Here is a 24,001-nt window from a genome sequence, read left to right as displayed (position 1 = left end):
GCTTCCCTGCTGTGGGAACACAACATACCATCTTCCCTCAAATACACGGCAGTTAGGCTTCTGTTCAAAAAAACATTTCAATTTTGTCAGTTATCACCCTGTCTCTAATCTTTCCTTTTTAGGGACACTTGAGAAGGAAGGTGGAGTTTAGACAACTTTAAAGTAACCTGGAGCCTTCATTGTTACACCCCAACACCCCAATATTCACCACTGTCATGTAATTATGATATGTTTTGTACACAGCATGTCTTGTGAGGTATCATTCTAAACGTTTTGGTCTGCTAAACATTAATATCTCAGTGGATTGTATGTGCTATCGTTGTATGTGAAGTTATGAAGGTTGGCTGTGTATGTGTTACTGAAACATGTTATGAGGTTGAAAACCCCCACAAGCAGCCTTTCAGGTACAACAGTAAAAAGACAAACAGTATTAATGGCTTATTGAGGAAATGCACACAAGCACAAGGATTACTTCAGGAACTGTGTACAATAGAAGCCTCTCAGAGATAGCACTACACAAGGGGAACTGTATAACCCAGGTCACAGCAAAAGAGCTTTCCAGCAAGTGGGAAAAAGATATAAAAGGCAGGAAATGACATCATGAGGGGACCTCACTCTCCCTGCAACACCACACCTGGAAACACCTGAGGAATAAAGACTGAACGGGGGGAAATGATGGTCCCAGGCTAAGGGATTGCTAGCCTGTGTATGAAAACCTGAGAAAGCCAAGGCAACTTGTGCCCTAAGAATCTGTCAGCCTTGTTTATCACTCAGGGCGAGAATTTGCTTAAGTATATCCCATCTATGTAGTGTGCTAAACTCAGTTTGCGGGTTTTGTTTATTTACTAAGGTAATCTGCTTTGTTCTGTTTGTTCTCTCTTATAACCACTTAAAATTTACCGTTTGTGGTTAATAAACTCATTTCTTGTTTATTTCAAAGCCCAGTTTGTGCAATTCATATCTGGGGTGGGGAGTGGCAAAAAGCAGAGCATACCTCTCTCCACATTGAGGGAGAGGGTGAATTCTTATGAGTTTGTGCTGTGCAGATCTTTCTATACAGTGCAAGACAGAATTATTTTGGGTTCATCTCCCCAAAAAGGTGTACACGTGAGCACTAGGTGAGTCCTCTCCCACAGAGCTGACTTTAGACAGTGTCTGCAGTTGGGTGTGGCCCTACCTCTGTGTGTGTGTGTGTGTGTGTGCATGTGCTGCAAGAGGCCGGAGAGCCTAAGTCAGCAAAACAGGGAGAGGGAATCCAGGCTTGTGAGGCAGGAGAGACTCAGTGGAACCCCAGTATATCAGGTGGCATCCCGGACAGGGGATCCAACCCACCACAGTGGCACAGAAACCCAGTGCAAGGGAAACCCAGGCTGGTAGGGACAGCAGGCTCAGTGGGACCCTCACACATCCAGTGATACTCTGAAAGTGGCGTCCAACACGTCACATTCATATTTCCTTGATCCTTTGCAGATGGACTTATGAGTTGGACATGGTACAGAGGCTGTTCTAGCCTCATTGATTGCTGATTTTCCCCTTACAATGGACAAAGATCAGATGTCTGCTCTGCTGAATTTCTCACATGAGTCAGTAGCCTTTGATACTTGTGGTATAAGCAACATAGCCCTTGCTTGAGTGGTTTTATTCTTTCCTTTCCAAATGTCGAAGCCTGTTCCCATTGAACTCAATAGCAAAACATCTTTTGATTTCAATGGGAACAGGATTTGGCCCTAAGAGATCAGAGAATGTGATTTTGATCAATTGCTTATCTGTCCAGAGACAGTTCTCATGCATGTTCTGCCAGGCTGATTTTGATTGCCCCTCCTGTATGTCATGCTGAGGAAAATAATAAAACTGTAGTTCTATCAAGATGCTCATGGCACACACAGTTCTATGCCTCTTTTCCATCAAACCCAGATGGCTCAGCATCTTTGCTTTCCTAGTGCCTGGCGGAGAGCAATACTTAGAAAAAGGAAAGCTGGCAGGAGCTTAGTTTGGACATAAGGGAGGCACTGATAGTGTGTTAAGGGAAAGAGGGGTGATTGTCCTTCCTATCCTTCTTTCATTTAAGAAGTTTTCAATTTGGGGTGCTCCTGGATCCTCAATGACACCTGGAAGTACAGGTGGCACCAGGGGCCCAAAGCATCATTTTACAACTGCATCTGTGTCGGAGGGGACAGGGAGAGCATGGGGGGCCCTAGGCTGGGGGCGGGGTGGGGAGGAGTCACATGGAGGGTCACGTGAGGAGGTCATGTCCCCCCCCTTGTGTCCCTTGCGTGAGTGCAGTACCAGCAAGAAATTATTTCTACTTGCATCACTGCTAAGGGGGGACAAGATTGAGATCTATAAAATCTTGACTGATGTGGAGAAAGTAATTACAGTTACAGTTATTTATGCCTTCTCATAACACAAGGGCTAGGTGTCACCAAACGAAATTAACAGTCAGCAGGTTTAAAACAAACAAAAAGGAAGTATTTCTTCACACTATGCACAGTCAACCTGTGGAACTTCTTGTCTGAGAATGTTGTGAAGGCCAAGACTATAACAGGGTTCAAAAAAGAACTAGATAAGTTCATGGAGGATAGGTCCATCAATGGCTATTAGCCAGGATGGGCAGGGATGGTGTCCCTAGCCTCTGTTTGCCAGAAGCTGGGAATGGACAACAGGATGGATCACTTGATGATTACTTGTTCTGTTCATTCGCTCTGGGGCACCTGGCATTGGCCACTGTTGGAAGACAGGATACTGGACTAGATGGACCTTTCGTGTGACCCAGTGTGGCCATTCTTACGTTCTTATAAACTGTAATCAAGTCACCTCTTAGACTTCTCTTGATTAAGCGGAATAAACTGAGCTCCTGGAGCCTATCAGAGGCATATTTTCCAAACTCTTTCTCAGAGACCCACTTAGGGTCTATCAGCACTGCAGCAAACATCACACTGAGGGACCCAATGACAATACAGTCGGCCCCCATACAGTTATCCCATGGTTTGTTTCATCAGCTCAGTTCTTGTCCATGACCCTTAGGCATTTCTTGTGCATCTGTCAGACAACAACCCAGTGAGCAACACAAAGGACTCCTTGATCCATGTCCTTTGCCTCAATCCCAAACTAACTTCAGTTTCATGCAGAGGCAAATTCAAGCAGTACAAATGTCAGTGTTCCTTGTCTTCCGTAGGGATTTGCATTGCTTCAGAGGCTCCTCTTGCAGGCCACCAATGGCTGAGTCCCAACTTTAGATGAGGCCTCATGTATGTTCCCTGTTAGTCAGTGACCAAGGCCTTCAGATGTGACTTTTGGGCCCACTATTTGAGACATCTTAAAGGGGCCTGTTTCCAAAGGCTCCCTTTGCCCAGTTACCAGCCCAGCCTAGCTTGGGGCACACTGCAGCGGGGAGCCAGGCTCTCAGCCTGAGTAGACAGATGTGTGTTGGTGGGGCTCGTGTGAACATGCTAAAAATAGTGGTGTGGATGCTGTGGCACCGGCAGAGGCTTGAGCTAGCCATTGGAGCTTGGACCCAGGGGGATAGATGGGCTGGGGTGGATAGCCTGAATCTCTCCTCGTGTTGCAACATCCACACAGCTATTTTTACCACACTAGCATGAGCCCAGCTAATACAAATCTATCTGCCTGGACTGGGATGCTCAGTTCCAGCTGCAGTGTAGACATACACAGTAATTCCAACACAGCTTGACTCTCGGTGTACTGTGTGTTTGAGAATAGATTCTGGCACGCATTTGGACATAGTCCTTCATTTTTTTGTGACTCATTTCCCCGCTCTATAAAATGGCTATAATATTTCTGATCCTCTGAGGTAGGGTTGCTAACTTTCTAACATCTGAAAACCACATACCCCTTCTCTGCCTCTTCCCCCAAGGTTCCACCCCTGTCCCACCTCTTCCCCCAAGGTTCCACCCCGTCCCACCTCTTCCCCCAAGGCCTCACTCCTGTCCTGCCTCAGCCCCTTCCCTAAAAGCCTCGCCACTACCCCGCCACTTCCCCTGAGACCCCCCGCTCCCCTGCCCCACCCTTTTCCCCAAGGCTTTGCCCTGGCTCCGTCTCTTCCCTTGAGGCCCTGCCCCTGCTTACTCCTCTCTTTCCTTCCCCACATCGCTCGCTGCTCTCCCCTCTCCCCCTTCCTTGTCGCTTGATCCTCTCCACCTTCCCCCCACACACACACACACAGCTGGGCTCCTTCAGCTCCGCAGCTTGATGCGGCACCTGCCCATGAGATGCAGGTAGGAGGTGGCCCCAGCTGAGCAGGGGCTGGCGCGAGTTGATGACCTGGCGCCTCCCACGGTAACCAGACTTTTGGTGTCTGGTTGGTACATCTGACCAGATGCTGCCAGGTCCCCTTTTCAACCAGACTTTCTGGTTGAAAACCGGACATCTGACAACCCTACTCTGAGGGGTAAGGAATGTCTGCAAAGAACTTTGGGATTCCCAGATGAAAGGGCAAAATACTGGCCCAGTATTATGGCTTTTCCCCAGGGCAATGAGCAGCAACCTGTTCAGCAGAACAACCAGAGGGAAAAGTAAGTTTGTAACATTATTTAGGGGTGGCACTCAGCCCAAGATTTCAGTCATGCTTCTGGAAAGGCCATATGCAGAATGCACTAAATCACAGCTTTCACTGGATCCCCTGGAGGGGAACCTCAAAGCTGCATTGTCCAGGCTTGTTAAGTTGTGTGGATAGAAGGAGCAGACAAACATCTCAGTAGCTCAGACCCTCCCTTAAACAAAGAGGCACTCTATATAATAGGTAGTGATGGGCCTGAACTGAAACCCTGGGTTCAAACCAACCTTGCAGGGTGGGGGTTGGGGCTTGGGCCTCTCTTGGATGAGGAGTGAGATTAACATGCAAAGGCTGCCAGAGGCACCAGGGAACTCCATGCACTCTGGAAAGGCAGGTTGTTGGAGGACCCCAGCTTTCTCCTCTACCTTGCTGTTCTGGAAGTGCTTCTCTCTCCAGGTCTGGGGTTCAATGTTAAAGTCAGTCCTGTTTCTATATAGCACCCCTGAGTGAGAGCAGAGCGGGAGATGTGTGTGGGAGGACCGGAGGGTGCTGGGAGCACAGTGTCCTGCAGGGGAATGGGAGTCAGGACCTGGGAGGCCTGGGTCACCCTTGCGCAGCACCTTGTACAGCCATTTACACCAGTGCAGACCCCCATTTGCCCCTGCAGGGTTAGTGGGTGCAGGGTGTATGTCAGTGGTGGGGGAGGGTCACTGTGCCTGAGCTCTCCCCTTGAGGGTTCACTGCTGGAGGGCGAAGCCAGTTCTATTAATCTGAACCCTGCCAGAGGACGCTGCAGGGATGCCCTGAATTGGCACATGCCCTAGCCAGGGCCACCCCAGTCCAAGCCCCCCGGGGGCCATCAAAGGCCCATGGGGCACAAGCCACCATAGCCCACTGGCACTAATTTTCCTCTCTGCTTCTTTTTCTCTGCTCCTCTCCCAGCCCCTTCTCTGTTCCATTTTCACCCTGTTTTCCTGTTGGATTTCTCCCTGCCTGCCTTGCTCGGTGGCTAATGTTCCACTACATATGGATTCAAAATTAGGCAGAGCAAGTCCCCTCCCCCACCCTGGAGCTCTCTGCCCAGGAGGTATCTCTATTATCTAGTGACTGGGGACACATGTTTATTTGAGGTTCTGGGACTCGAAGCAGCCAAGTTCACAGCTGGGTCATTAATATGTATTTGATTTAACAGCTAATGCATCCTCCTTGCAGCTGGGGGATTTTCGCGGGAAGGTGTGTTTAATTCTCCGTCTCTCTTTCCCTCGCAGTCCCAAGCAGACATCTGGCTTGGGATGGGGCATGCTGCTGCCTGTCTTTCATGAGCACTTTGCTCGGTGATTTCATCGGGACTGGGGAAGGAGTGGGAAGTGTTTTGTCTAGGAATCCTGGCTGCTTCCCAGCCAGGTCCTCAGGCTTGGCTGTCTCTATGAGCTCTGGGCACGGGAATGTAAAGCCCACCTGCCTGAAGACTTGTCCAGCTGGTATTTTTATTTTATATTTTATTTTATATACCCTAGTCCCTAGGGTAAACTTCGGTGAGGGGGAAAGAGATGGTGCTTGGGCGGGCCCCTCTGATCAGGTGGACAATCACAAAGTGCTCTAAAGAGCTTTTCGCTCAGCCTAGAGTATGGGCCTATTTATGCTCTTGCTCCTCTCTGCAGTGGCTGAGCTTTGGCACTTGGAGGTGCTCTGTTTGCACAGGAGAGAGACAGGCCAGAGGTTACAGGGAGCACTGGTGTGAGGAGTAGCTTGAATGTCGGAAATCTGGGCACTGGAGAGACACTCAGGAGCCCTGTGAGCCTCTTCTTGCCTCTGCCACTGACTTCCTCTATGACCTTGGGCAAGTCACTTAATTCACCTCATTCCTTGGCTCAGCAATGGAGCTAATTCTTCCCTTCCTCACAGGAGTGCGCTGAAGATACAATTTGTTAGGGATTACTCTGTGTTCAGATGCTTTGGCGCTGACAGCCACGGAAGTACTGTGGCAGACATCACATGTTCTGTAGCTCTCCTTTCACCTGCAGGTGTGGCAGCCATCCCTCCCCAGCACCTTCTGCCAGATGCTAAAGAACCATGGGGTGGTGCTCTGCTTACACCGACAACCTGATTGGTGACACCCATTTGGGTGGCATCATATGCCACTGGGGGCATTAACCGCACCCTCTCGTGCACTGGTCACTGGAGCGCTTGCGTCAGTGGGCTGCCCGGATCTTGCAGGACTGCACGAGGGTGGAGAAAAGGCTCTGTTCCCCATGCAGGACAAGCTGCAATGTAACACTCAGGCTGTGAGGAATCTTGCTTGCTAGGTTTTTGTCTAGTACACTACCTGGCACAAGCTGTGCAGCGAGGTCAGAAATAAAGGAGTCGAATGGGATTGGCTCCTATGCTTGAGTAACCTACAAGTTTTTAGGATGCTTTGCTTACACCCCAATCGAACAACCAAATCTCCCAGTCCCTCCTGCTCACACCGATATCAAAGGCTTTCAGCCATTTAACAAATGTGATTCTTTGCAGCGCAGAGTGGTAACATGAAGTGTAAGCTGTGGAATGTGGCTGGAGCATGGAATGTGGCCACTCCCCAGCCCCTGAGGGGGCTCGGTGGTTTCATATTTCTGGGTGTGTAGCTGTGCTTTAGAGCATTGCTGCCATTGGGATGGGCTCGGGCAAGATGAGTTTCATGAGGCTTATGCAAATATTTTGACTGGCTTCTCCTTGGATCCAGATGAAGGGAAGATTTTTTTCAAGTTTACTGAGAAAACAGCTTTTTATTGGGACCCCCATCTCCCCAGAAGTTTCTAAAGGAGGATTCCTGGAGTGATTTAATGTCAGATGAAAGTGGCCAGATTGTAGCTGCAGACACTGGTGAATTGATTTATGGGAGCGTCTCCCTGTTCAACTTCAGAACTACAGGAGCAGAGCTTCAGAGACTGCAAGCTTTCCTGCCGCTGGGTGGCTACAATATTTCAGCTCTGAACATACCTCTCATCCTGCCAGGGCCCAGAGATAGGACAAGATGTTTGACAAAGGCCTGGAATGAGGGACATGTGGGAATTATTCATGTAGGAAACTCCTGGTGCTGTGCGATTCCTTCCCTTCACATAAATAACTCTGTGATCCCAGGAGCAGCATGCCATATTCTGATGTAAATGACTTCCAAGAGTAAGAGGACACCAGATCTAGGTGGAATGTAGGTACCTCTCGGATTAACGTTTATTTTTTCAAATATGTGTCTAGGCATCGACTGTGATGAGGTCCCTGGGCTGCAACCTGGACTGTGGGACCTCTGAGCCCTCCCAAACCTATCAACCACGGTTACCTCTCACACTGCGATGCTGACATCAAACTACAAACCTTTGGCAGATCCTGCACTTACACAGACATCCACAGGCAGGGACACACCCAACTGAGTTACATGAATGCTTTCCCCAGCCACTCATGAACCATCAACAGAGAAGCTGCAGCCAGTTCCCCCCAGCTCCTCAGACTCGCACGCCACAACTGTACCGTCTTGCACTGGTCTGAAGCCTGGCCCGTGTAAGTTCATTATCCTCTTTGCCCCTCCCTCAATATGGAGTTGACACACACCAGCCTTTGTAAACTGAGCTGAGATTCCCCGAGCACTTTAACCAAAACACACTGTTTTATGTAAAATATCAAACAGCTTTATTAACTACAGAAAGATAGATTTTAAGTGATTATAAGTAACAAGCGTAGAGATCAAAGTTGGTTACTTAAGAAATACAAATACATTTGCAGCCTAAGTTCTACAAACTAAGCAGGATTTGAATCAAGCAGTGTCTCACCCTGATAGATGGTACAAGCAAGTTACAGTTCCTCAATATGCAGACCAGGACTCTTTTCCAGCCTGGGACCTCACTTCCCCAGTTCAAAGTCTTTTTCTTCCAGGGAGGGAAAGCGAGGCCAAGTGATGATGTCACTTTCTCTCTTTTATATTTTCTTCCAGCTTGCTGGGAAGATCTTTGCTGTGACGTGTGGATCAGGCAGTCCCCATTGGTCAAGGAGTCTCCATTGCATATGTGCTCTCTCTCAGAAGTCTCTGGGCTGGCCACTGGGAGAGTGGATTCCCTTTAATGGGCCAACAGCACACGTCTGGCTTCTCCTTTGTTGCAATTGAAAGGTTGGCAGTGGGAGTCTCCCAACCTCACAACATATTTCAGTAAAACATATAGAAATGCTTCATAGCTTCACATACAATGACAGCACATACAATCCAAGAGGATATTAATGTTCAACAGATCAAGGCTTTTCAAATGATACCTCAAAAGGCATGCATTGTACAAAACAGATCATAATTATATGACAGTGGTGAATATGGGGGTTTCAGGCTACTACTTTGAGGTACAGAGTGCCACACCAACCCAGTGCTCTGGGTGCCTATCACACTGATGTAAAATTATAACATATGTATAGACAAAGTATAACCCACTGGTGAGTGTGTGTGTTACAGGTCCCCCTCCAAGCCTGATCTCCAGAGGCTATGAGGGTGTCATACCCATGGCTTGGGAGCGTTAGTGCAAGCTTTAATAGTTCACGCTTTTAGCTCTTGAGGTTCCTGGTTCAGTCCCCAGTGTGTTGGCCAATATGGGGGCTGGCAAATAAGCGCTGCCCCAATTAACTCCTCCACAACCTTAACCAGGGACACGTTTTCATTTATAAAGTTAGCCTGGGTGATTGGTGCTTGGATCACACACCGGGGTTGGCCTACCCTGGGTGTGAGCATCCCCATTGGAAAGCCCTATCTGAATTATTGTGTCCTCATTGTTTCTGCATGGGCACAAGTGTCAGGAGCATATTTCATACTGCTTTGTGGTAAGACACTCTCGGATTCTTTCCCAGTCAGTTGTGGGAGAACTTGTCTGCCCTTTGCGGGGACTTGTGGGAAAGCATCAGAAGACGCTCAGCAGTCCTCACTGCAAAGTTGATGGGTTCCAGTCCAAGTAAATATGTAGTGCTGGCTCTAACCCACCTCCTGCAGCCACGTCAGCTAAGTCAGCCTTAAAGCACCTCCAAAGCCACTTAGAGGGTTTTCTGTGTGGATGGTGAAGGAGGTTGAGCCTGGGTTAACTCAGCAGTGAGGATGTACCCAACCAGGGGAGAGAGATTTTGCAGTGCGCTCAGGTTAACAAATCTGTGCTCTGATGGAGCACATTCCATGGTCTAAAATAAGGCCCATCCTTGGAAAGGAAAGGAAGGACAGCTGAGAGGTGTGTGGGTGTGAATTCTGCCATATGGACTCATGGCCATTTACTTTGGCTGAGCCTCAAGGGAAGCAGCTTACCTGTCTGTTTCTTTGTGCTACTCCAGGTTCTCTAGAACCCCAGAACTCCTCCCACAGGCTGGACACGGGTCAGTGTTTTCCCTCTCGCCACTTATGGCTGCAGTTCTGGGCCCCGTCACGGTATGAGATTCACAGCAGCCACCATCCCCCATCAGACAAAAGAGGAGGGATAACAGCAGACTGGCCTGCATTCACCAGAAAGGCCCAGAGTGAAGCATACAGCTGAGGCTGCTAAGAACTGTGGAGAGGCCTCCTCTTACTCTGGGAAAGGTGGGATGCTGAAGAAAGTCTGTAACTAATCAAGATGGGATGCTCAACCTTTCTGAGCCCATCAGCAGAAATCCTGCTGAATGAAAGCCCATTCAAGAGAGCTTTCGGGGGGCGGGGGGGGATTTCACCCTTCCATGCAGAGAGACAGCACCCGGCTGATGCAGCACATACTTCAAAGTTCAGCTCGGAAGCAGGAGTGATGCATCGTGCGAGGCCACAGCCAGCCTGCTGGGGTTGGCGTCTCCCTACACACAGGAGTGTTTGTTGCCTGTATACTGAATGTTGGAGGCTTGCGGTGTTACAGAGAATTGTCGAGGGTTCTTCATCTTAAAGTGCTCAGTTAAGCGCTTGGAAGAGCGACCCGCTCTGTTTGTTCAGACCACAGGCACTGCAGGCGTAAGCTTCCCCCCTCGCCATGCCAGTATGCCCCCTCCCATACTGGCTTGGAGCGACTGCCCCTTGGGGGCGATGGTATCATTTAATCCCCCTCTCTGTTCAGGCAGGGGCCTGAGAATGCCAAAGAGGAGCCCAGTTAGTCCTGATTGTGAACCTCGTTTCTTTCCCATGAGGGCACCTGACTGCTGAGGGTTGGGCAGCCACCATCTAGTCATTTCACACAGGCCATGACAGAGTGGCTGGAGAAGTAGGACTGCGGTATGTCTAAGGCTCTGCACTGGGACTCAGCAGATCTCGGTTCAGTGCCCGGCTCTGTCACAGCTTTCCTCTGTGATGCTATGCAAATCTCTCTGTGCCTCATCATCAAATGGGCATGGCTCTGCCTTGTCTAAGGACTCTTTGGGACAGGGACTGTCTTCTTGCTATGTGTACGTACAGCGCCTGACACAACAGGGCCTCAATAATAACAATGAACAGGGCTTTTGGTTACTACTGGCTAAACTGATGACCTGGAGCTGAAGGACCCTGCGTCCCATCAACAGTCACCCTAGCTACCTTGTCCTCTCTGAATTGTTAAGGGTCTTGGGGATTTTATGTTCAAAGCCAGCTGTGTCAGCCGCAGCCCTGCTTGGGGAATGATTTTTTTTCTGTGAACATTTTCAACAGAAACTTTAAGTTTTCATCACATTTTTTCATAAGAGAAGTGAACATGTGTGTGTTTTTTAACTGAAAAAATGCTGAAAGATGAAAAGAAATTGGGTTCGGGGGAAGGATTTGACAAAACCCCCAAAACTTTTGAGGAAAACCAGGGCTTTTTCCAGATCAGATGTCCAAGTCTAAAAGCCATTTGCCAACAAGAAAACATTTTGAGGGAGAATTTTGCCCAGCTTTGTCCAGCAGAGACATCAGGATCATTTCTGTGTATTCTGTGCTCCTAGTCAGTTGCTGCAGACAATCCTTTGTGGAGTCATTTCACTGGGGATGCTCAGGAGGCTGTCTCCAGTGGCAGGAGGCCACGGAAGGTCAGGCCCTATTCTGATGGCCTCTTATGCTGGTGGAGCTGGTATGCAGAGGACATAAATCTACTGGAAGTGGTCTCCTGGGAACCTCCTAGACGCAGCAGGTTGCCCTGGATGGCACAGGGCTGGAAGAATTGACCTACACTGTCAATCCCTTGCCAGGCTCTGTGTAGGAGCGTGTTGTGTTGGGGGGGAGGCGGGGGAGTTGCACTCCGCGTGCGCTACACTCTAGCTATTTCGGGCTGCTGCAAGGGACCACAGGGCTGCTCAGGACTGAAATAGTCCTTGGTTGTTTCCAGAATCCAGAAAGCTGCAAAGTCAGCACAAAGCAACCTTGGTCTTCCCTGACCCACTACGCAATGCACTGAGCTCCTCTGAGAATCAGGCTGGAGAGCATAGTGAACTGTGAATCTTTAAGTGATACAAGGCAAATATTGTCTCCTGGCAAATGATCTGAGCTTTCATTCGCTCCCATCCTTGTCGCCTCCCACCTTCCCCAGGCATACCTGGTCTGGGACAGCACATCTAAAGCCCCTTGTTTGCACTTTTTATTGGGCTTAACATTTCCTGGGGATTTATCAGTGTTTATTACAACAACAACAAAAAAACTTGTATGTTCTGAAATGTAATCAGATACAGTTTTTCGTTTCCAACCCATTACAGTACAAAAAGTAGCTCACTAGTTTTTATTTGCTTTGAATGCTAATAATTATCCACATTACTGTATCTGTAAAGCTGGTAATGTGTATATGGTGAGTATGGGATTAACAACAGTATATATGCCAGTGCTTGAGTCATTCCAGTACTTCTGGCCCGGGCTCCATGCTCTGGAAGAAGAACTTCTGGCTCAGTAACATCTTTCTGCCCAGAGCAGGAACTGGGTCCAGGGAGTTCTGGCATTCCCAAAATTCAGGCAAAAATCAGTAAAAATTGAATGATGGCTTTTGTAAAATCCAGGACATTTTTGGTAAAAATCAGTAAAAACTTAAAACTAAGGGTCTTAAGCATAGCCCAGCAAAGCCTCTGCAATGTGACGAGAGCCAGCTGACATGCTGTTCTCACGCAACAAGGGGATGTCTGATCACACCTGCACACATCTTGCAGCAAGAAAGTTATAGAGAATGGCTGTTGTCATTAATGAGGCTTTTGTCAAACATCTCTGAATTCGCAGCATAGATCTCATATTCTGAAAGAAGGCTGTTTGTTCAACAGCTTTATGAAGCTACATGCTGAGGAGAGTGTGTGATCCAAAGGAGAATTACCGGCAACCTGATGGAACCTCCTCAGTCACTCTGCTGTGACCTGCTCCAAACCAGGTAACCTCAGGACACATTCGACAGCATTTCATTAATTTACAGCTCTGGAAAGAGGCATGGTGGCTAGGCGATTAAGGTGCTTGACTACAGTCCTGAAGGTTGTGGGTCTGGGTCTTGCTTGATCTCATACTGAAAGGCCACCTCCAGTTCTCCTACCTATAACATAGGTACCTGACCCATGGGGCTCGGGCAGTACAGGTGGTGGGATACAATGCTGACCACATCACTTCCTTGTGTGCTGTTGGCTCTGGAGGTAGTGTGCCTTAACAGTGTCAGCTTGTTGAGCCATTGGCTTTGGAACCTCGGACTCTGAAAGATACGACACAATAGTCAACCTGCCACAAGAATTTCAGCAACAGTCTGGAGAAAGGTCACACTCCTTCCCTCTGCATGGCAGCAGGATTGACTGAATTGCCCCTAAGCCCGTGACAGATGTAAGTTATATCCCATGTCCTGGAGAGCTGACCTATCACATGTATGTGAGAGCCTACTTTGCATGCGGATTACACTTGTTCATCAGATGTGTGCCTGTTCCCACCCTTGAAGAAGGTCAGTGTGGGGGTGGATTCCTTGCTCAGGGGGTCTGATCCACAGCACACAAGGAATTCAGTGGGCTTTGGATCAAAGCCATGGTGCCCTGCTTGGCTGTCTGGTTCCCCGAGACATTGGCAGCTACTCAGCCCAGGAATAATTTCCTCACTCCCTTCATTTGACTGAGAACACAAAAGGAAGAACAAACATGACCTTCAAAGGGCTCTTTTAGTTATGATCCTCCTGCCTTTCTGTTCTCCTGGCTGGGATACAGTGGGGTGGGGCTTAGGAAGGAGACCTCCCTTCCTTGGGCTGATCTCTAGGAACCAGATGTGATTATTAGCTATGTTTCCATGCCTGGAACAGGTTTTGCACTGTCATCTCCCTTTGGCTCAGCGTGCACGTTGAGTCAATGGTGCTCGGCTCCTTGCAGCTTTGGGACATACTTTTATTCACTGAGCAAAACCCAAGGTCTTTGCCCAGTTCACAGCCAGTCCTCACTCAGGTCAAACTCCAATTGAAGCCTGTAAAGGGATTGGGACTCACCACCACTCAAAGCTGACTCGTCAGGGAATTAGCTCAGTCCAGTGTGGAGCTCCCTCCACTGGTGGTGTCCCATCCATCTCTCACCCTCTCTTGGCGCCTGGACCCATGTTGCTCCCTTCTTGTGGCATCCTCTTCAAGACACTGCTCTCCAGCAGTGCCCCCTAGTCCTCATTCACCCCCTTATAGGGGAGGGGGGTGGTTATCAGCAGTCTTTCACTTCACCCAGCCACAGAGGCCAACCACACCCCAAAAGCTAACCCCTTTTGCCAGGGGTCCGGTACAGTCCTCTATCACCACATCCAACGGCTGGGTGTATGTACAAGGGGGAAGTAGGGGGAACCTAGGCCTGTCCTCTACTCTGGGTCCCGACCCAGGGACCCTTTGGCAGCAGCCTTCCTGCCCTCCTTCTCTCCCCTTGTCCGCCTCTCTCCCTGGGTCACTTCCCCTTCATCCCCTTTGCACCAGCCCAGCCCAACCCAGCCCTTCCCTCAGGGCCTGCAGCCTGGCAGATACCGGGCTGAAGTTCCTTCTGCTGTCCTGTCCTGTCCTGTCCTGTCCTGTCCTGTCCTGTCCTGTCCTGTCCTGATCCCCTCACAAGATGCAGACCTTCACCCTCTGAAAGCCTGGAAGAGACTGCCTGCTCCCTTCCTGGGCCGCCTTTATATAGGGCTGAGCCTGGCCCTGATTGGCTATCTCTTACTCAGCCTCTGATTGGCTCCGTAGCAGGCCTTCTCTGATTGGCCGCCCACCCACACCACCCCTCTGGCCTGCTGGAGCCCCCTCTAGTATAGGAGTGGGGCGGCCACCTCACTACAAAGCCAAAAGGATTTTTGCTTGGGCAGCAAACGAGTAAAGCTTCAGGATGTGACCTGTTGCCTGGGATTTTTGCTTGGGCAGCAAATGAGTAAAGCTTCAGGATGTGACCTGTTGCCTGGACCGCTATAAAGTCTATCTTGAATATTTAATTCCAAAGTCCCTTATTGGTCAATACAGGAGAGAAAAGTGTGCCAAGGATGACTCAGAATCATCCTCCAATCTCTGCAATGCCTTCCATCCCTGGGTCTACAAGCACTCTACACACGTGACTCACTGGTTAAATCTCAAAACCTGCCCCGTGTCTTAGATATTAGTCTCCTTTTGCAGATGGGGAAAGTGAGGCACAGACAGGCCTTGCCTTAGTGAGTTACGCATAATGAGTCTATGGCAGAGTCAGGAACAGAACCAAGTGTCCTGTTTCCAGCCCTGAATGAGCTCCCCAGCACAGTCAGACGGCCTGAGACGGCCTGCTCTACTTTTCTCCTCCCAGAAGGCACCCACTGCAATTGCCACAGTTAGGTTACTGCACAGCTCTTTCTAAGCAAGCACATTTTTTCTTAAGGTTTGCATTACAGAGACAACATATTAAAACAATAAGATAACCCGCACACACACTAATAAGCTCACCAGAGATCACCCCACCCAACTCTGACAAGGGGTCTGGCTGGTGCACAGCCCTTCCAGCCCCATCCAGGCTTTTCCTGTGGCTACAAATTCATAATAACTTTTGCTCAGAACCCTCAAGACTCTGAGGATATGTCTAAATAGCAAAGAAAAACACGCGGCTGGCCTGTGCCCAGTGACCTAGGCTTGCAGGACTCGGGCTACGGAGTGCTTTCACTGCTGTGTAGACTTCCAGGTTTGTGCTCTAGGACCTTGTGAGTTGGGAGGGTCCCAGGGCTTGGGCTCCAGGCTGAGTCTAGAATTTTACACAGCAATGAAATAGCCCCACAGACTGAGCCCCACGAGCCCGAGCCGGTGCAGGACAGCTGTGGGTTTTTCTTTGCTGTGTAGACATACCCTGAGAATCACTCCTTTATCCAGTTTGGGTCATTAAAGATACTGTGAATAGGTAAAAAGAAAAGGAGTACTTGTGGCACCTTAGAGACTAACCAATTTATTAGTCTCTAAGGTGCCACAAGTACTCCTTTTCTTTTTGCGAATACAGACTAACACGGCTGTTACTCTGAAACCTGTGAATAGGTAATCAGCCAGACAGTGGGATCCTGCTGAAGACTGGCTTTGGAAGGCTGGATCCAGGGGTAGGTCATTTGCATTCCCTTCCTCCCAAGGACTTCCTAGGAATCCCCCTACTTTGTCTAGCCCCTTATTACAAAGAGTCCTTTGAAGCTCATAACACTTCCTAGGGGTTACATTAGCCATGCTGTCTCCTAAAGAAGTTACATACATTTCACCCGCATACAGAAACATTTGCATGTTTAATATGATGAACTCCTGAGATCTGTGAACTTAATTCCCTAAGGTCTGACTAGGCTATTGCAGAAAATTGCCCTGTCTGTTGCTAGCTCAAGCCACACCACTGCAAGTCTGTCCCTCCAGGCTGGGAGGCTCGCTATCAGCTGCAACGTGACAGACCCTAAAGAGACTTTGGAACCTAAGGGCTTGTCTACACTGGCACTTTACAGCACTGCAACGTTCTCGCTATGGAGTGTGAAAAAACACCCCCCTGAGCACAGCAAGTCTCAGCTCTGTAAAGCGCCGGTGTAGACAGTGCAGACGCGCTGGGAGCCATGCGCCTCGTGGAGGTGGATTTTTTTAGAGCGCTGGGAGAGCTCTCTCCCAGCACTCTGCCACGACTACACAAGCCAGGTTAAAGTGCTGCCATGGCAGCACTTTAGCATTGCCAGTGTGGACTAGCCCTCAGTCTCATTTTCAAGTGACTTTCAGTGAGGCTCCCAAGTGTCTAAGTCACTTTTGAAAATGGAAATGAGGCTCCTCCGTCCCTTAGGTGTGTTTGAAAATGTGACCCATTTCCTCATGTCAAACCACAAGGTTAATGGACTGACTGCAGGACAGCTGTGGCCATAGGCGCCCACTTTGTGGGTGTTCCGGGGCTGGAGCACCCACGGGGAAAAATTAGTGGGTGCTCTGCACCCACTGGCAGCCAAGCTCCCCTCACCCCTCGCCCCACCTCCTCCTCCCAACCTGAGCGTGCCGCGTCCCAGCTCCTCTGCCTACCTCCCAGCCACTGCCAAACAGCTGTTTGGCGGTGTTAGCAGCTCCGGGAGGGCGGTAGGAGTGGGAATGTGGTGCGCTCGAGGAGGCAGGGCCGCTGGGGGGATTTGGTGAAGGAGTTGGAATAGGGGCAGGGAGGGGGCGGAGTTGGGGCGGGGACTTTGGGGAAGGGGTTGGAATGGGGGCGGGGCAGGAGTGGGAAGGGGCAGGGCAGGGCCAGGGCCTCATGGAAGGGGTGGAGTGGGGGTGGGGCCGGGGGCTGTAGGGGGGTCAAGCACTCACGGAAAAGTGGGGAAGTTGGCGCCTATGTCTGTGACCACTCCAAATAGATGGCTATGTTATCCAGGATGCTCTGATAGCATTGTCTGCATTATGGTAGCACCTAGAGGCCCCACCTGAGATCAGGGCCCTATCATGCTGGGTCCTGCATATGCATAGTGAGTGACAGTCCCTGCCCCTAAGGCCTTACAAAGGTGTGTGGTTGTCTGTGTGTGTGTGTGTGGGGGGGGAAGAGGCACTTGCCCAGCATCACACAGCTGGCAGTAGCAGAGCCAGGGCAGAACCCAGACCTCATACCTCCCTGTCCAGTTCCCTTTCAATGGAACCATGCTGCTTCCTCAAGGCTAAACCTTGGGGTGATGACACAACAGACTCCATGGGGAAAGGCCAAGCACTCAACCTGGATTCCCATAAGGGTGGATAGAGTCACCTGCAAGATCTGGATCTGGGATGAAGTTCAGACGCCCACAAAGCCTGGGGGTCTGGTTCTGAGGCAGGTTTGGGCTCACCGGTGAAATAATTGTACATAACCAATGCACATCCAATAAAGGAATAGGATATCTTTGGTGAGGTAGCAGCCTTGGGGCCAAGCCACCATGAGAGGGGGACAGAGTGCCACATGGAGAGGAGATGGGTTGTACTTGCTTCTCCCTTGTCCTCTAAAGGTATGTTTACACTGCAATAAACCCCCACAGCTGGCCCCAGTCAGCTGACTTGGTCTCATGGGGCTTGGACTGCAGGGCTGTCAGATTGCAGTGTAGACATTCGAGCTCGGGCTAGAGCCTGGGCTCTGGGACCCTCTGACCTCACAGGATCCCAGAGCCCAGACTCCAGCCCGAGTCTGAATGTCTACACCCCAGTAAAACAGCCCCACGGCTGATGAGTCAACTGACCCGGCCCAGACGTGGGTGTTTTAGTGCATCGTAGACGTACCCCAAGGGCCCAAATCTGCTCGGGGCTGGCTGGTCACGGTTTATATTATCCACCCTGGGCACTGAGGTTGCTCAGCACTTCATGGGATGAGGCCTTGCTTTGCTGACTGATGATGTCCAGTGTTAGCACAAGTGCTCTAGTACGCAGAAGGGCTTGTGCTAGTGCATGAGAACCAGGGACCAATTCCGGGTTGGGGGACACTGGTGTAAATCTGCTGAAATCTCGACGGCTACCCTGGATTTACACTGGTGTGAGGCAGAGACAAAACTGGCCTGGAAAGTTCCACTGAGTGAAGTGTAGCAAGCAAACAGCATCCATGGTGAACATGAACCCTGGGCTGTTAAAACACGTCCCTGGCTGAGGATCTCTGTGGTTCTTAGTGACACTTCTGCCTGAATCTGAGTTTGATGTTAACAGAAAGAGAACATTTTCAGAAGCACCTAAGTGATGCAGGAGCCTAAACCCTTTTGCCTTTGCTCAGAGTGACCTTCAGTGGGGCTCATGCTTCTCTGTCACTTACATGCTTTTGAAAATTTTATCCCACATCTGTTTAGTCCTCTGCATTGTTGTAGGAGCAGCAGTGATCTGTATGCTCTTTATAACCTGTACGTTCAAAAGGTCTGTTACACCTTCCCCCCCTTCTTTTGTCTCCTCTCCCTCCTTGAATACCTGTGAAGTGGCTTTCCCCCTCCCACTCCTTCCTGGAATACTTGTGGGATGAACGGGCTGTTGAGCAGCTGGAAGATCAGAAGAGCTCCCAGGTAGACAAGGTGTCTGGGACTCTGATTAGGCAGTGATCACATGCCCAATGCATGGACACTGCCGGAGGTGGAGTGTGACCAACCAAATGCGGCCAAGTCATCTCTAGTCGCAGGCCATGAGGAGCAGGTCCTGAAAAGGGGAAGGGGCCATGTGCTGAGCAGTGCACTCACAAGCTTGTACCTCCCGTGAAGGCCCTTTGCCTGGCCAGTGGTTCACCGCATTGCATTCCATCATGCCTTGGGAAGACTTCCTCACCGTCCATCGCTGCACTGTGGGACGCTTCCCTTGAAGGATCCTGACATCTCCAGTGCCGTGCCTGTCCTGGGAGCATGAGTATGCGAGTGTGAGTGTGACCTCATCCCCCTTGTTTTGAGCTTAGCTATCAGTATAATAATCGTGCTGTTTTCTGCCAAACTCTGGTGGGTCATAAGTCCTCCCTAAGCTTACTAGCTGGTCCAATTTTGGGTGACATGTACAAGAGATTTCAACAGAACCTATGGCACCTTAGAGACTAACCAATTTATTTGAGCATAAGCTTTCGTGAGCTACAGCTCACTTCATCGGATGCATACTGTGGAAACTGCAGAAGACATTATATACACAGAGACCATGAAACAATCCCTCCTCCCACCCCACTCTCCTGCTGGTAATAGCTTATCTAAAGTGATAAAGTGATGAGCTATTACCAGCAGGAGAGTGAGTTTGTGTGTGTATGGGGGTGGGGGGGATGTAAGAAAACCTGGATTTGTGCTGGAAATGGCCCACCTTAATTATGCACATTGTAGGGAGAATGGTCACTTTGGATGAACTATTACCAGCAGGATAGTGAGTTTGTGTGTGTGGTTTTTGGGAGGGGGGTGAGAGAACCTGGATTTGTGAAGGAAATGGCCCAACTTTATTATCATGCACATTGTGTAAAGAGTTGTCACTTTGGATGGGCTATCACCAGCAGGAGAGTGAATTTGTGTGGGGGGGGTGGAGGGTGAGAAAACCTGGATTTGTGCTGGAAATGGCCCACCTGATGATCACTTTAGATAAGCTATTACCAGCAGGACAGTGGGGTGGGAGGAGGTATTTTTTCATATTCTCTGTGTATAAATAAAGTCTGCTGCAGTTTCCACGGCATGCATCCGATGAAGTGAGCTTTAGCTCACGAAAGCTCATGCTCAAATAAATTGGTTAGTCTCTAAGGTGCCACAAGTACTCCTTTTCTTTTTGCGAATACAGACTAACACGGCTGTTACTCTGAAACTTATCTAAAGTGATCACTCTCCTTACAATGTGTATGATAATCAAGTTGGGCCATTTCCAGCACAAATCCAAGTTTTCTCACCCTCCGCCCCCCCCAACCCCCCACACAAACTCACTCTCCTGCTGGTAATAGCCCATCCAAAGTGACCACTCTCTTTACAATGTGTAAAGAGAGTGGTCACTTTGGATGGGCTATTACCAGCAGGAGAGTGAGTTTGTGTGGGGCGGGGCGGAGGGTAAGAAAACCTGGATTTGTGCTGGAAATGGCCCAGCTTGATTATCATACACATTGTAAGGAGAGTGATCACTTTAGATAAGCTATTACCAGCAGGACAGTGGGGTGGGAGGGGGTATTGTTTCATGGTCTCTGTGTGTATATAATGTCTACTGCAGTTTCCACGGTATGCATCCGATGAAGTGAGCTGTAGCTCACGAAAGCTCATGCTCAAATAAATTGGTTAGTCTCTAAGGTGCCACAAGTACTCCTTTTCTTTTTGCAAATACGGGTAACACGGCTGTTACTCTGAAACAGAACCTATGAGAGTCAGGCACCCAATTTCCATTGAAATTCAACAGTATTTAACTCCTTTAGGTTCCTTGAAAAGCCCAGACACATTCAAAGCACTGTTGCTGTTTTCTGTTTCATTGACAGGGCTCGCCCTTCCCGTAGTACAATACCCCATTGTGATGCCAGCAGGCAGCGTGCCATCCCTGCAGCTCAGTGAGGCTCCAAGTCATACTGTGGCTTCACTGGCTTGAGGTTACCGGGAGGTGGAAACTGTCCATCCACTTCTTCATCTCAGATGTCAGGCTCTGGTCTATTTTAAGATCTAATCAGGGTGCTTGTCTCTTATTCTCTGTCACATTGTACTTCACTTCTGTGAACAGTCCCCTCGAGAGACTAGCCTATTATATTTTTATAGGGCTGGTTAATTTTAATAGGGTAATTTCTATCTGAAAAATGTGCTCAGTCATTCACTTGAACTTCAAGCAGTCTGCTGATAATACTCTTGCACCCCTTATGAGCGGGTCTGTATGCTGGCAGGGAAGCAGGAGAGCATGACAAGTTGTGCTATGTGCCAAAACCGCAGGTCTCAGGGCAGCAGAAACTCTAAGGCCAAATGTTCTCAGCCACTCCTGAAAGGCATTAATGCCAATACATGGCACACCTATTGCACTTGGCACTGTATGTATGTTACTTAACCCTCACAACACCCCCTGTGCCAGGCTCCTGATCCCAAGTCTCTTGAAATCAATGGGAGTCTTTCCCCTGAGTTCTGTGGACTTTGAGTCCGGTGGCCTGTTGGCATTGTTATCCCCATTTGATAGAGAGGTAAAATGGGGCACAGAGACGTTCAGGCCTATGTTTCCCAACTCGGGCATCTGATTTGGGGCCTCCAGCTTGAGGTACTTTGGGTCTGATTGTCAAAGGAGGTGAGACTCACAGCTCTGCCAGCACTCAATGGGGCAGCAAGGACTGTTCAAGTACATAAAAGGTTGTTACAAGGAGGAGGGAGAGAAAAATCATTCTCCCTAACCTCTGAGTCTAGGACAAGAAGCAGTGGGCTTAAATTGCAGCAAGGGTGGTTTAGGTTGGACATTAGGCAAAACTTCCTAACTGTCAGGGTGGTTAAGCACTGGAATAAATTGCCTAGGGAGGTTGTGGAAACTCCATCATTGGAGGATTTTAAAAGCAGGTAAGATGGTATTACCTGTCAGGGATGGTCTAGATCAGTGTTTCTCAAACGGGGATCCATGGACTCCTGGGGGTCCATGGGGGTACTCCAGGGGGTCCTCGGGCCCCGCTGATCAACTCCTCCCCCAGCCTTCCAGCACCTCCTGCACACCAGGGAACAGCTGTTCAGCAGCATGCAGGAGGTGCTGGGAGGGAGGGGGAGGAGCGGGGAGAGGGCACACTCGAGGTAGGGGGCTGAATCATGTCTGGGGCTGTGGGCTCTGCTGATCAACTCCTCCCCCTCCCTCCCAGTGCCTCCTGCATGCCGCAGGACAGCTGTTCCCCAGCATGCAGGAGGTGCTGGGAGGGAGGGGGAGGAGCAGGACAGGGTGCACTCGGGGGAGGGGGCGGGAAGAGGAGGGGCAGGAATGGAGTGGGAGCACAAAGAGGTGGGGCGGGGCCTTGGGAGAAAGGGTGGAGTGGGGGTGGGGCCTTGGACTGAATGGGGGATGGGGGTCTGGAGGTCCCTTCCAGTCCTGTGATTCTATGGGATTAAGGGATTGCAGGATCAGGATCATGGTTATTTTCATAGGTCCCATCTATTCCGAGTCCCCATAAGACACGCAGAGCTCTTGCTACATCTCATATAATAATGTGGTACATAGCCCCATCTGTCTGCATTTGGTGTATGCAATAATATAGAAAGATTACCTGCTCTGGTTTAGGAGGGAAGGCCAAATATCCACCATGTGAGAGTTCCTGTCCCACCAGGCACCTGACACCTCTGCAGGACAGCCTAGGAGAGAAAGCAGCCTGGTTTCTGTTCCTGGTTCCACCCCTGGCCTGCTTGATGACCTCCGACAAGTCACTTAACCGATCTGTGCCTCAGTTTCCCCATCTGTAAAATCTGTGCTGACCTCCTTGGTAAAGAGACCTCCTTTTGGACCTACTGGTGGAAAAACACTGCAGAAGGGCCAGGAATTATTAACAGGGGGCAAATTTCCTCAACAACTAAAGAGGTGGGGTGAGCCTGAGTGCCAGGAACCCCTGAGATCTGCTCTGACACTGATTCCCAGAGAGCCTCTGGCCTCATTTAACCTCTCCATGACTGGCTCCCCTACCTCGGAGAGGCACGGTGGGTTACTCCAGCATTTGTGCAGTGCGGTGCAGATGTGAAGTATTCCACAAACACTAGCTTTCTTTGTTGATGGGCTGCAAAGGGAGTCCTGTCCAGTTCCCCAGAGAAGCATCACAGAGTGATAGAAATGAGCACAGGGAGGGATCTCTTTGGCCATATGTAGCCCATCCCCTAGGGACCAGTAAGGATCATGTCCCAAGTTTTCTCCAGAACAGGGTTCAAGGCTGTTTGAAATGTCCCCAGTGAATGGATCTCCTCACACTTCTCTCTTTGAAATGTCCCCACAGCCTCTCAGCTTGGAAAGCTCCCTTCATATTCAGCCTGAGTTTTCTTTGATCGATTTCATCCTATCACACTAGTTACTGGACACAGGGTCTGAGAGATGCATTGTAAACCGTTCAGGACAGGGACCACCTACTCCTCTGTCTTTGTGCAGCACCTAGCACAATGGCGTCCCATTCTTGGATGGCCCCTAGGCACAGCCGGAATAAACATAATCAATAATAATAATGATGTGTGGGAAGGTTAAAGGTAATCCTGCGGGGGGGGGGGGGGGGGGGGCGCTCCATCTGGGATACAGATGACTCCGCCACACGCACACTTTGGAATCCAGTGAATTTTGTATCATTGGAATGTAAATGATTTTCTTTGTGCCTCTTTTCCCTCTGACCAGCACTTGCTTTCTTCTCCCAGCAGCAAGACGAGGATCAGCTCACCAGCACATTTCCTGTGGCTACCCCATCCCCTTTCCCCAGAGAAAGAATGCAGCTTTGCTAAATCAAGACCAGAGCAAAGCACAAAAAGAGCAGTTTTATACTTTTTTTTTCTGGGCCACTATGAATGAATTAAGGAATGTGATATAAAATATTAATACCTCCTTCCCGTCTGATTGATGGTCTTTTTGTCCTGGATCGGTATGTGCCTAATCTCTGATTAGAAGACCACCATCTGTTTTTATTGATTTGCTTGCCAGAGCCCTATTGCTCTTGTTGGCCTTATATGGGAAAATTAGGTATGTGGCAGACAAGCCAGATTCTAGCCCACTATTACATCATCTCTTG

At 49.6% G+C, this 24,001-nt stretch overlaps 1 long non-coding RNA gene across 1 annotated transcript; it reads right to left on the bottom strand.

The window, feature by feature from the left end:
* Positions 1-8,191: 8,191 nt before the first annotated feature.
* Positions 8,192-23,459, bottom strand: LOC140897821 (uncharacterized). The gene is made up of 3 exons (XR_012154822.2): positions 22,514-23,459; positions 19,057-19,197; positions 8,192-13,122 (listed from the first exon to the last, which is right to left on the bottom strand). It is a non-coding gene; the product is annotated as an uncharacterized LOC140897821 (long non-coding RNA).
* Between the last annotated feature and the right edge of the window lie 542 nt (positions 23,460-24,001).

Source organism: Lepidochelys kempii, chromosome 14 (genome assembly GCF_965140285.1).
Source record: "Lepidochelys kempii isolate rLepKem1 chromosome 14, rLepKem1.hap1, whole genome shotgun sequence".
NCBI lineage: Eukaryota > Metazoa > Chordata > Testudines > Cheloniidae > Lepidochelys > Lepidochelys kempii.
The sequence above is the reverse complement of the archived record's forward strand: the minus strand, read 5'-3'. Positions and strand labels throughout refer to the sequence as shown.